Source organism: Cervus canadensis, chromosome 18, assembly GCF_019320065.1.
Source record: "Cervus canadensis isolate Bull #8, Minnesota chromosome 18, ASM1932006v1, whole genome shotgun sequence".
NCBI classification, from domain to species: Eukaryota; Metazoa; Chordata; class Mammalia; order Artiodactyla; family Cervidae; genus Cervus; species Cervus canadensis.
This window is the reverse complement of record NC_057403.1, coordinates 28482843-28495315: the sequence shown is the minus strand read 5'-3', so window position 1 is coordinate 28495315 and position 12473 is coordinate 28482843.

Genomic DNA, 12473 nt, shown 5'->3' with positions numbered 1-12473 from the left:
AACAAATGCTGCTTAATTGTCAAGCTGGGTTTAGACGGAAACCAGTCTGGAGATCGGTTAAGAGAGAATTGCCAGGACCAAGGCCCCCAAACTGGGCATCAGGAGACTTGAGAGCCAGGGCTGCCCAGTCCCATAATCCTGTGTGACTTGGTCAATGTATGTAAAGTCTCTGAGCTTCACAGTGTTCTCATGCCTAAGAAGAGCCTGCCCTACTTCAGAGCACAACAGGAGACAGCAGACATGACCGCTGACTGCTCCCGGTTTTCTTACCCCCTGGAAAAGAATGTACAACTGCCAAGACTTCTGGGAGGGAGAGGATCCCATCCCTGAAGGAGGAGAACTTAAATAAGAACTTTATTTTTCCTTCTGCAAAAGTATAATTCCATCCTGGAGAAATGTAAAAAATCAAGGAGTCATTAGAAACCATTTATTGGGTTTTAACTTTTTTTTTTTTTTTTTAATCACAGAGATGGATGGAGGGTGGACAGGAATGCTGGTGTTCTAGATCTAAGAGAGTTAAGAGCATCAATTATGGAATCACACATATCTGAATTAGAGTCCCACCTCTATTTACAAGCGTTGTTACTTCAGATAAGTGACTTAACGTCTCCGAGCCTCAGATTGCCTAGCTATCAAATGGGGAAAATAATAGCACCAGAAAATAATAATACGGGGCTGTTAGAAAAGTGACATGTTTATAACAGTGCTTGGTACAGGCCCAGCATATTGTAATACATGATAAGTGTGAACTAGTGCTTTTTCTTTTCACAGTGGTTCCTACGCTTTCCCTTACCAACATTCTATTGTAAAAAATGTCAAATATACAGAAAAATTCAAAAAATTGTGCAGTAAACACTTATGCATGTTCCATCTACATGATACAATTAATATTTACAATACTTGCTTTATCACATATCTGTTCATCTTCAGGCCTTCAGGACTGTGAGAAATTGAATGTCTGTTGTGTAAACCACCCAGTCTATGGGGTTTTGTCATGGTAGCCCTAGCAAATACACATAGAACACTTTAGGATTAGATGAAAATTTGAGTTATCAGTGCAAGTACATGGTTTTCAATGTACATTAAGATAGATATAAAAATAAATGCAGAAGTAAGTGTGTGTGTATTATATAAATGGGTGTATGTGTGTTTGCATGTATGTATATGCATTCATGTGTTTCCTATTTCTGTTCCCATCCCTGTTCACTGAGAATCCCTGGGTCTTGCTTTCTAAGTACCATTCTCCACTAAAAGGGCAGAGTAGGGAAAGAATAGGATGAGCCTGGAACATCTTGTGGTGCCAGAAAACAAGGAAGTGCCCGAGGAATGATACGGACAGGTCAAACACACAGAAGGCGCTCCCCCTGGGCACGTCTGGGGCACCTGAATGAAAACCCATGAGTCTGTACTGATACTCATGAGTAAATGGGGAGAACAGTAGAATGCTTCCCCAGGGCAGAAGGCCAGCTGTGTAAAGAACAGTGGGGTCAGAAAAGCATCATTTCACAACTAAGAGTAATTCATTTAAGAATCACCAGTGGATGTTAGAACTAATAGGAGGAAGTTTGATGAGGAATGAGATAGTATTTTCAAAACACTTTCCCCACAAAATGTTTACTAATTACAAAGGTAAAAAGTAATTTTGTAGTAAAGAAGCTTGGTAGATACAAATACAGCTTAATCAAGTTACCATCATCAGTAAAAATTATCTATAGAAGATATACAGGTGGCAAATAAGCAAATGAAAAGATGCTTAACATCATTTGTCATTAGGGAAATGCAAATCAAAATGGCAATGCAACATATTAGAATGGCTAAAGTCCAAAAAGCTGACAATACCAATTGCTGATGAGGAAATGTGAAGCAACAGGAACTCATATTCCTGATGGGAATGCAAAATAGAGCAGCCACTTTGGAAGATCATTTGGCAGTTTCTTACAAAGTGCAACCCAGTCTTACCAAACAACCCAGTCATACGCCTAGGCATTTATCCAACTGGATTGAAAGCTATGTCCACACAAAAGTCTGTCCATGAATGCTTACAGTAATTTTATTCATAATTATTCCAAACTGGAAGCAACCAAGATATTCTTCAGTAAGTGAAAGAGTGTGTGTGTGCGTGCACGCACACACTAAGTCGCTTCAGTGGTGTCTGACTCTATGCGACCCTGTGGACTTGTAGCCCTCCAGGTTCCTCTGTTCATGGGGATTCTCCAGGCAAGAGTACTGAGTAGGTTGCCCTGCCCTCCTCCAGAGGATCTTTCTGACCCAGGGATCAAACTCATGTCTCTTATGTCTCCTGCATTAGCAGGCAGGTTCTTTACCACTGGGAAGCCACCTGCCACCTGGGAAGCCCCAAGTTAAAGGATAAGCAGTGATAAATCCATTCAGTGGAATACTATTTAGTGATAAAAAGGAATTGTTGCTGTTTAGCCCATCAGGCTCCTCTGTCCTTGGGATTTCCCAGGAAAGAATACTGGAGCGGGTTACCATTTCCTTTTCCAGGGGATCTCCCCAACCCAGGGGTCAAACCAGTGTCTCCTGCTTGGCAGGCACATTCTTTACCACTGAGGTACCTGGGAAGTCCAAAAGGTTAAAAATCAGTTACATCAATTGAATTAGAAAAATCAATTTTTCTAAGTTATGTTGTTTAGTCACTAAGTCATGTCCAACTCTTTTGCGACCTCATGGACTGTAAATATGGGTGAATATTAAATATATATTGCCAAAATAAAAGAAGCCAGTCTGAAAAGGCTTTTTTGATTTTTTTATATCATATTTTATGATTCCATTTATATGACGTTTTAGAAAAGGCAAAACTGTAGAGATGGTAAACAGATTAGTGGTTGCCAGAGGTTTGGAAAAGGAGGCTTATTTGACTAGGCAAAACACAGGTGATTTTTGTTTTTAAGGCAGAGAAACTATGGATACATGACATTATGCATTTATCAAACCCATAGAACTTTACAGAGCAAAGAATTTAAGCTGTGTAAATTTTAAAAAATCATTTAAGAGGTTGGAGAATCCCAGGATAGAATGCAGATGACAAGAGAATTTAACTGTATTAGAAATGGATGAAGTAACTTTATTGAAGGGAATGGGACAGTAACTTAAGAAATGAGTGGAGGGACTTCACTGTCAATCCAGTGGTTAAGAGTCCATGCTTCCAATGCAGGGGACACAGGTTCAGTCCCTTACAGTCAGGAAACTATAAGATCCCACATGCTTCACAGCACAATTAAAAAAAAAAAAAAAAAACAGCAGCAGCAGAGAGAAGACTTAGGACTAAAGGCAAAGGGAACTATACCTACATACTAAACTCTATACAGTGTTTCTCTTGGGGGTTGTTGTTATTCAGTCACTCTGTGTCCAACTCTCTGTGACCCCATGAACTGCAGCATGCCAGGCTTCCCTGTCCTTCTATATCTCCCAGAGTTTGCTCAAACTCATGTCCACTGAGTCAGTGATGCCATCCAACCATTTCATCCTCCGTAGCCCCCTTCTCCTCTTGCCCTTAATCTTTCCCAGCATCAGAGCCTTTTCCAATGAGTTGGCTCTTTGCATTAGGTGGCCAAAGTATTGGAGTTTCAGCTATAGCATCAGTCCTTCCAATGAATATTCAGGGTTGATTTCTTTTGGGATTGACTGGTTTGATCTCCTTGCAGTCCAAGGGACTCTCAAGAGTCTTCTCCAGCACCACAGTTCAAAAGCATCAATGCTTCGGCATTTAGCCTTCTTCTTCTTAGTTCAACTCTCGCATCCATACATGACTACTGGAAAAACCAGAGCTTTGACTATACGCACCTTTGTTGGCAAAGTGATGTCTCTACTTTTTAATACACTGTCTACGTTTGTCATAGCTTTCTTTCCAAGGAGCAAGCGTCTTTTAATTTCATGGTTGTAGTCACTGTCCGCAGTGATTTTGGAGCCCAAGAAAATAAAGTCTGTCACTGTTTCCATTGTTTCCCTGTCTGTTTGCCATGAGGTGATGGGACCGGATGCCATGATCTTCATTTTCTGAATGTTGAGTTTTAAGCCAGCTTATTCACTCTCCTCTTTCACCTTCATCAAGAGGCTCTTTAGTTCCTCTTTGCTTTCTGCCATTAGGTTGGTGTCATCTGCATATCTGAGGTTATTTATATTTCTCCCAGCAATCTTGATTCCGTCTTGTTCTTCATCCATGCTGGCATTTCACATGATGTACTCTGCATATAAGTTAAATTAGCAGAATGACAATATATAGCCTTTCCCAATATATTCCTTTCCCAATTTTGAACCAGTCCATTGTTCCATGTCCCATAGGGGTAAGGGTTAATAATTGTAAAACTACTCAATATATATAATAATTACATAAATGGATGGTGAATGATCAGAGCCAGGTTTCTCACTAATGGAGTGTTGGTTTACACCTAAGCAATGGGAAGAGACTAGAATGATACATGCGGTATTAGATTAAAGTTGGAGACATCAGTATGAACTCATGTTTAACTTAATATAAATAAATATGGCTACATTTAGACATATTTAGAGATGTGTATGTGTACACAAGTTAGCATATACACATATATTTTCTTGTTCTATCATTTGAGAGGCGCCAGAAGCAATAAGACCCAGGTAGTAAGGAACACATCTATTGCCCAGATCTTAGCTTCAATATCACACTCCAATGAGAAGGAACTAGGGTTCTATGAAGAAACAGCTGATTCTAGGACTGGAAAGAACCTGGAGCATCTTACAGTGCTAGAAAGTAAGGAAGTGCTCCATAAAGGGAGAGTTATGGAGGTATATCAGAGACATAAGGAACCAACTGAAAAAACTCCCATTGGAGCACGTGCCACATTGAAGGATCTGCATGATGCAACAAAGATCCTGTGTGCCACAACTAAGCCTTGATACAGCCAAATAATAAGAAATAAATATTTTTTAAAACTATTTTTAGAACTTTTAAAAGTTTGATATTACATTGGAGAAACACACATTAATCAGACCTCAGTTCCTATGGTCACTCTACCACGTGTGTGCAACACTAGTTAGAGGCTCTTGCTAGACAGAGGTTGTGTGGGGGATTGAGATATGCTTGGGAGCTCCGCCGGTCAGGGCCATGCTGCTGGTACTGCTGTCCCTCAGTCATTAAGCGACCTTTCCTCCCCACTGGTCCCTGACTAAGACACAGATTCAGTCTGTTCCTCCATCCCTGAATGTGGAGATTCAGTCATTGCAAAGACGCAGTTTCCCTGAAGGAACCCTCAAGACTTGTGCGATGCCTATAACCATGTTTTCTGAGTGCTCCAGAGGTAGACTTTAAGAGTGCTGTTCTCATTCACATATTTTTTCCCAATACTTTTGCACACACTCCCTGTTTTACACAATCATCTCTGAAAATGCTGTCCCTTTAAACCATGGATCCAGAAAGGGGACAATGCATCCATGTCATTGGCTTTTAAAGTAATAAGGTCATCTCTGATTTTAAAAATAAATAAATAAAAGTGGAGTAAACAGGCAACCTATGCTTTTCTTGAGGAAATCCAAAGCAAGGCAGAGCACAAGATTCATTCTTGTGTCAGATCAGAGTTCTTGCCTGGGCCCAGTGTGGCTTGGGTAACTATGGATTGTCAGTGGAGAAAGTTCCAGGTCAAAGTAAGAGAGAGAAAGAAAGACAGGAAAGAGACTTCCCTGGTTGTCCAGTGGTTAAGCATCCGCCTGCCAATGCAGGAGACACAGGTTGAATCGCTGGTATGGGAAGATTCCATGTACAGCAGAGCAGCTAAGCCCATGTGCCACAGATGCTAAGCCTGGGCTCCACAACAAGAGAAAGTGTTAGTCAGTCGTGTCCCACTCTGTGTGACCCCATGTACTGAAGCCCGCCAGGCTCCTCTGTCCATGGAATTCTCCAGGCAAAAATACTGGAGTGGGTTGCCATGCCCTCCTCCAGGGGATCTTTCCAACCCAGGGACTGAACCTGGGTCTCCTGCACTGGCAGGCGGATTCTTTACCACTAGCGCCACCTGGGAAACCCACTGCAATAAGAAGGCCACACATCACAACGAGAGAGTAGCCCCTACTTGGTGCAACTAGATAAAGTGTGTGTGCAGCAATGAAGACCAGGACAGCCAAAATAAATAGTTTTGAAAATTAATTTATTTTAAACAAAGGCAGGAAGGAAGGAGGAAGGGAGGGATGGAAGGTAGGCTGGGTCCTGTCCCATCCTGGACTTCTTCAAAAGGCTGGTAATCTAAGGGAAGGAAAGTGAGCAAACCAAAACTTCTATCTATGGTGCATCCAGATAGAGAGGTGGAAGGTCCCCTCTTAGCTTTACTAGGGAGCTTGCAGTGGTTTCAAGTGTGCTCAGAGAAGTGATTTTAGTTGCATAGCGGTCCTCCTGGAAACTGGCCAAGGCTGACATCTCCTTCTTTCAGAGGAGCAGGCTGAGTTCAGGAGAGCAGACAGATTGTCCACTGTCAGTGAGCAGGAGCTATGGACGTGACACCTCAATGACAGGCACAGGCCTGACCTCACCAGCTTGAGAGATGCTGCTGCTGCTGCTAAGTCGCTTCAGTCGTGGCCGACTCTGTGCAACCCTATAGACGGCAGCCCACCAGGCTCCCCCACCCCTGGGATTCTCCCGGCAAGAATACTGGAGTGGGGTGCCGTTGCCTTCTCCGCTTGAGAGATGAGGGTGTATCTAACAAGGCTTCCAAAGATATCCGCACCCGGGATCATCACTGTGTGAGATGAGGAGCAGCTTGAGAGCTGCCTCCAGCTGGGCACTTCAGACAGCATGCAGGAAAGGTGATGGTGACACTGTCTTCTATTCAGGTTTTTAGACTAGTCAAGTGTACTGCCAGACAGATGGATCAATAGAAATTTTATATTCTTTATCTCTAGAATTTAAAATCGTTTGGGCAAGCATACTAGAACACCTAATAAACTCGTGGTCGAGATTGATGGATGCCAGGAGCCCATTTGAAATGTTCCAAAGTTGCTTTGGACCTTAGCTACAACAAGGAGACCTTTGGGAGGCCCTTGGTCCTTAAGAAAAAGAATTTTTTTTTTTTACAATTAATAAGCTTTATTTTGGGGACTTCCCTGATGGGCAAGTGGGCTAAGACTCTGCACTTCTGATGCAGGGGGCCTGGGTTTGATCCACAGTCAGGGAACTAAAAGTCCTGCATGTCGAAACTAAGACCCAGAACAGCCAAATAAATCAATAAGTATTTTAAAAAATAGAGTTTATTTTTTAGAAAGCAGTTTTTGGTTTACAGAAAACTTGAGTAGAAAATAAAGAGAGTTCTCATATACTCCCTCTCTCCCACACAGTTTCCCCTATTAACACTGCATTCATGTCGTGGGTGTGCATTTGGCTTATCAGTTATAACAAATGCATTCATGTGGTACATTTGTTATAATTGATAAGCCAATACTGATACACTATTAACTAATAATAACACTTATTAGTTAATAGTAACTCTCAACTATTATAGTAAGGTTCACTCCTTCTGTGGATTGCCACATATCTCCACCCTTATAGTATCATATAGAATAGTTCCACTGCCCCTCAAAAATCCCTGTCCCTTCATTCCTTCCCCACCTGTTCTTCCCTGAACCCTGAAAATCACGTCTTTTTTTACTTTTTCCTAGTTTTGTCTTTTCCAAAATGTCATCGAGTTGGAATGATATAATGTGTAACCTTTTAGATTATGCCTAAAAATACGCATTTTAGGTTCTTCCTTGTCTTTTCATGGCTCCATAGTTCATTGTTTTTATAGCACTCTATAAATTCCACTGCATGGATGTTGCACAGTCTGTTTATCCAGTCACCTATTGAAGGATATCTTGGTTGGTTCCAAGTGTTGGTGATTATGAATAAAGTGCTATAAACATATGTGGGTGGACATAAGATTTCAACTCATCTGAGGAAGTACCAAACAGCATAATTGCTGAATCATACGGTAAAAGTAAGAGTACGTTTAGTTTTGTAAGAAGCTGCCAAACTGTCTTCCCAAGTGGCTGCATGTACTATTCTGCATTCCCACCAGCAATGAATGAGCATTCCTGTTGCTCCACATATCACCATCATTTGACATTGTCAGCATTTTAGATCCTAGCCTTTCTAATAGGTATGTAGTGGTATCTTATTGTTGGTTTAATTTGCAGTTCCCTGGTGAGCATATTTTCCTATTTTATTTGCTATATTTTTGTGAGGTGTCTGGTAAGAACTTTTGTCCATTTTTTAATTGAGTTGTTTATTTTCTTATTGTTGATTTTAAAGAGCTCTTTGTAGATTCTGGGGAGCAATCTTCCATGAGATAAGTGTTTTGCAAAGATCTTCTAGTCTGAGGTTTGTTTTAACCCTCTTAACAGTGTCTTTCCCAGAGCAGACGTTTTTAATTTTAATGAACTCCAACTTACCAACTCTTTCTTTCGTGGACCGTGCTTTTGGTGCTACATCTAAAAAGTCATTGCCAAACCCAAAGGGCATGCAGTTTCTCCGAGGATATCTTCTAAGAGTTTTATAGTTTTGTTTTTTGCATTTAGGTTTATGAAGACCTAGTATGAATTGAAAACCCCAAGGGATGGAACCAAATCATCAACACTTAGAACACCTCAAGTGAAAATAATAGTCATTGAAGGCTGAGTTGCAGTTGAAAACACCCACAACAAGGGTGGCCGGTGAGATCTAATCCTTCTAGAGAGAAGGAAAGTTCTTCTTTCAGACAGAGATGCCAGAGACTTGTCCCCCAAGGACATGCTGCTGCTTCTTCATGTTTCCTGACTCCTTTTCAGCCACAAGAGGAGTTAATCTTATCAGGGAGAGAGGCAGGGATAGAAATATTCCTGCTTGTGCCCTGAGGGTCCCCATCCTCAATTTAAAACAAAAAAAGAATTTTGAATTATCACTAGTTTTTGATTAATATTTTTTTTTCTGCTGCACTGTTGTTTCTTTGCGTCTGCTTCCAAGAAAAGGACAGACTCCAAGGAGAGGTTCTGGAGTGGTTACAAGCTTCTGTGAGCTTCTGTTCCCATCCTCCGTGTCATTCACACTGCACCGGAGGGGCAGGAAAAGAGAAGGGAAAACCATCCTCCTGCTCATATGATGGGGAGCGAAGGAAAAAAGAATTTCAGATTGGGACTTCCGTGGTGGCCCAGTGGTTAAGAACCTGCCTGCCAATGTAGGGGACACAGGTTTGATTCCTGGTCAGGGAAGATTCGACATGCTGCAGAGGAATTAAGCTCGTGGTGCCACACTCTAGAGCTCATGCTCAGCAACAAGAGAAGTCACTGCAATGAGAAGTTCAGAGCAGCCAAAAATAAATAAATAAATATAACATTTTTAAAAAGAATTTCAAATTATTACTTGTTTTGGGTTAATTTTTTTTTTTCTTTCTGCTATACTGTTGTTTCTTTGCATCTGCTTCCAAGAAAAGGACAGACTCCAAGGAGGGGCTCTGGAGAAACCACACTTCCGTATCCCTGCAGGATTACTTTGCTTGGAGGTGAGACCTGAAAAGGGCTGCTGAGGAGGCTGCCGATGGAGGCTGGAGGTTTGCAAGGGAAGTTTTCTTGTATGTGTGAGGCTTGAGCAAAGATGTCCCAGGACAGGGCTGGGTCTTCTGATCTCCAAGACAGCCCCAAACCTGTTCAGTGAAAAGGACACCATCCATTTGGAATATACTACTGAGAAGTAGAAATGAAAGGGCGGGTGAGTGACAGGGGGAAGGACAAATGGAAGGAGGAATCAGGGAGGCCTATGGAGTTCTGGCTCAGGTAACCCTCTCCAAGGAAGAGATTCCAGAGCTCTCTGTTGAAATGTGCCAAGTCTAAAGTACTTGAGGACATCTGAAAAGTAATGTGTTCCTGGTAAAGCCCTAGTAGCTGAGATCAAGGGGGCTTCCTGGTCCCTGGGAGTGCCTAGCTGGTCAGGGGCAAGCATGAAGATAAGTGGTCCAGCAAAGACCAACCTTAGAATTAAAATCACTTTGAGGTCCAATGGGCCTTGGGCCAAAGGAAAGAAAGAGTTCATGAAAAAACTAAAAATAATTCGCCTATTTCTTAGCTAGGCTGGCTTTGCTCAAGTCTTGGAAAAGGCAAGAGGAAAGAAAAAAAAAAAAAACTTGAGAGCAGAAATCCATGGCAACAAGCAACTTCTGTTTAAGAATTGCATCCTAGGGAAAGTAAATGTCTGGCTGCTATAGAACAGAAATGCACGTGAAGTCATATGTATCCATTTATCTTCCAATTGAGCAAAAGAAAATTCATACCTGTTCTATATATTCATGAGAGATATAGTCTTATATTTTTGTTTGACAAGACATATGCTGTATTGTTTCAGGAGTTTTGAATAAAGATTATAACATACCACTCTGATTGCTGACCTAGATTGCAAACTGACTTTCTATAGCCTGGATTACCAAGAAGAAAGGGGCATAAGATGAAAGGGGTGTTCATCGGTGGAGGTTTTGATTTCTCTTTAAAATATGTATTTTATTGATTGATTTTACTTTATATTTGGCTGTGTCAGGTCTTAGTTGTGGCATACAGAATCTTCGTTGCAAGATGCAGGCTTCTCTCTAGTTGTGGCTGCTGGGCCCAGTAGCTGCAGTGGACATGCTTAGTTGCCCCTCGGCGTGTGGGATATTTGTTCCCAGAACAGGGATTGAACCTGAGTCCCCTGCACTGGCAGTCGGAATCGTAACCAATGGATCACCAAGGAAATACCTGGCGATTTTAATTCCTAATTAAGATTCCTCTCACTTTTTCACTTAAACCATTGACTGCCCTCCTTGATTCCTTTTTAAAATTATAATTGGTTTCAAACATACAGAAAAGCAAAATGATCCACATTCAATGATCTATAAATATTTTAAACACATTTTTGAATGTCTTTCAGTTTGTTCTATTATTGCCAGTTCTTGAAATGTCAATTACTCTGTTGGAGCAGACTTTCTCTTGTGATGGTTTGTAATTTATTATTGTGAACTCAACTTCAGTAGAGGTTTCTTTGTCTGGGAGTCTCGTTTGCCTTGATTGCAAAAGCAACATAAAGTGTTGTGACATAGAAGTGGTGTGAGCCTCCCCTCCAAGACCTCGAGGCTCTGCTCTTATTCCTGACCTGAGCTGCTCTCAGGACCCAGTAAACAGATCACTACAAATGTCTGTGTCTCATGTGTTTTTTAAACTTTTTTTTTTTTAAAAAACATGCGTTTTTTAAGTCATCTCTCCTGAACTGATGAGAAGAGCCAACTCATTGAAAGAGAGCCTGATGCTCAGAAAGAGTGAAGGCAGAAGGAGAAGGGGGCAACAGAGGATGAGATGGATGGATGGCATCACCAACTCAATAGACATGAGTTTGAGCTAACTCTGGGAGATAATGAAGGACAGGGAAGCCTGGCAGGCTGCAGTTCATGGGGTGGCAAAGAGTTGGATACAACTTAGCAACTGAATAACAACTCCTGCCCAGGGCATTGGTGCCTGTCCTGAAAGATGTTCCTCTCCATGAATAAGGACATTCCCATTTCATATTTTTTGCTTCCTCCTTCCAGGGTTTTTGGCCAATCAACACTTTCATCCATCAGTATTCCTCCCAAGCTAAAGAAATGCCTCTGACACTATAAAGGCAAACAGGGGCTGCTTCACAGATTTTGTTGGCACTGTCCCTGTTCCTGTTTCATAGTCTTGAAGTTGTAAACAATTAGAAAACCATGCTCTGAAGGAGTGTGACTCGAAGGGAAAGTCTTTACTATGCTGATTTATCTTCCCTTCTTTAGACTCACAGAATAGTCTGACTTTATCCACAACACACCACTGTCTCTTCGGCTGCCGTGGGGGAGTCAGCCAAGCAAGACTGAAGAGACGGATGACAGGGAGATGGATGAGGGAAGGACAACCAGAAGGCTTGGAACTTGGCATAGGAGGCAAGAAACAAAGAGAATGAATAAGAGCGGCCATCCTTTATTAGGGAAGGATCACTATGGAAGTCTGGGAGAGGACGGCTGCAGGGAAGTCAGAGCAGCAGGACAGAGAGGGGAGGGCAGAGATGGGAACGGGGGTCTGGGCAGGTGAGCAGTGTGCGGCAGGTGTCCAGGAGGAAGGCTGGTGTCCTTGGATGAGGTGAGAGGTCAACCCTCTGAGGTCACATTGTCTGGCAAGCAGGGTCCATCCGGCCTTTGGTCAGAAGATTGCCATCCTTTTGGCCCCTCCATCGTGGGAGACCCTCAGACTCTGACACCACTGTTCCCTTCCCATCAATCCTGCTGATACCATTCATCAGATGAAGGGGATGCCTTGAACTGGAAGACATTTCCAGGCTCAGTGAGACAGCAGCTTGGGAAAACTGGTACCAAGCCAGGGTCCCTGAGCCCACACTGCTCAGCCAGCACTCCCTCTCAAGGAGGCCTAATCCTCTTGAGCTTTGTAGGTGAAATGAGAGTTCTTTCCTGCCTATAGAGGTGGGGCAAGAAGAAGGGGGAGCAAAA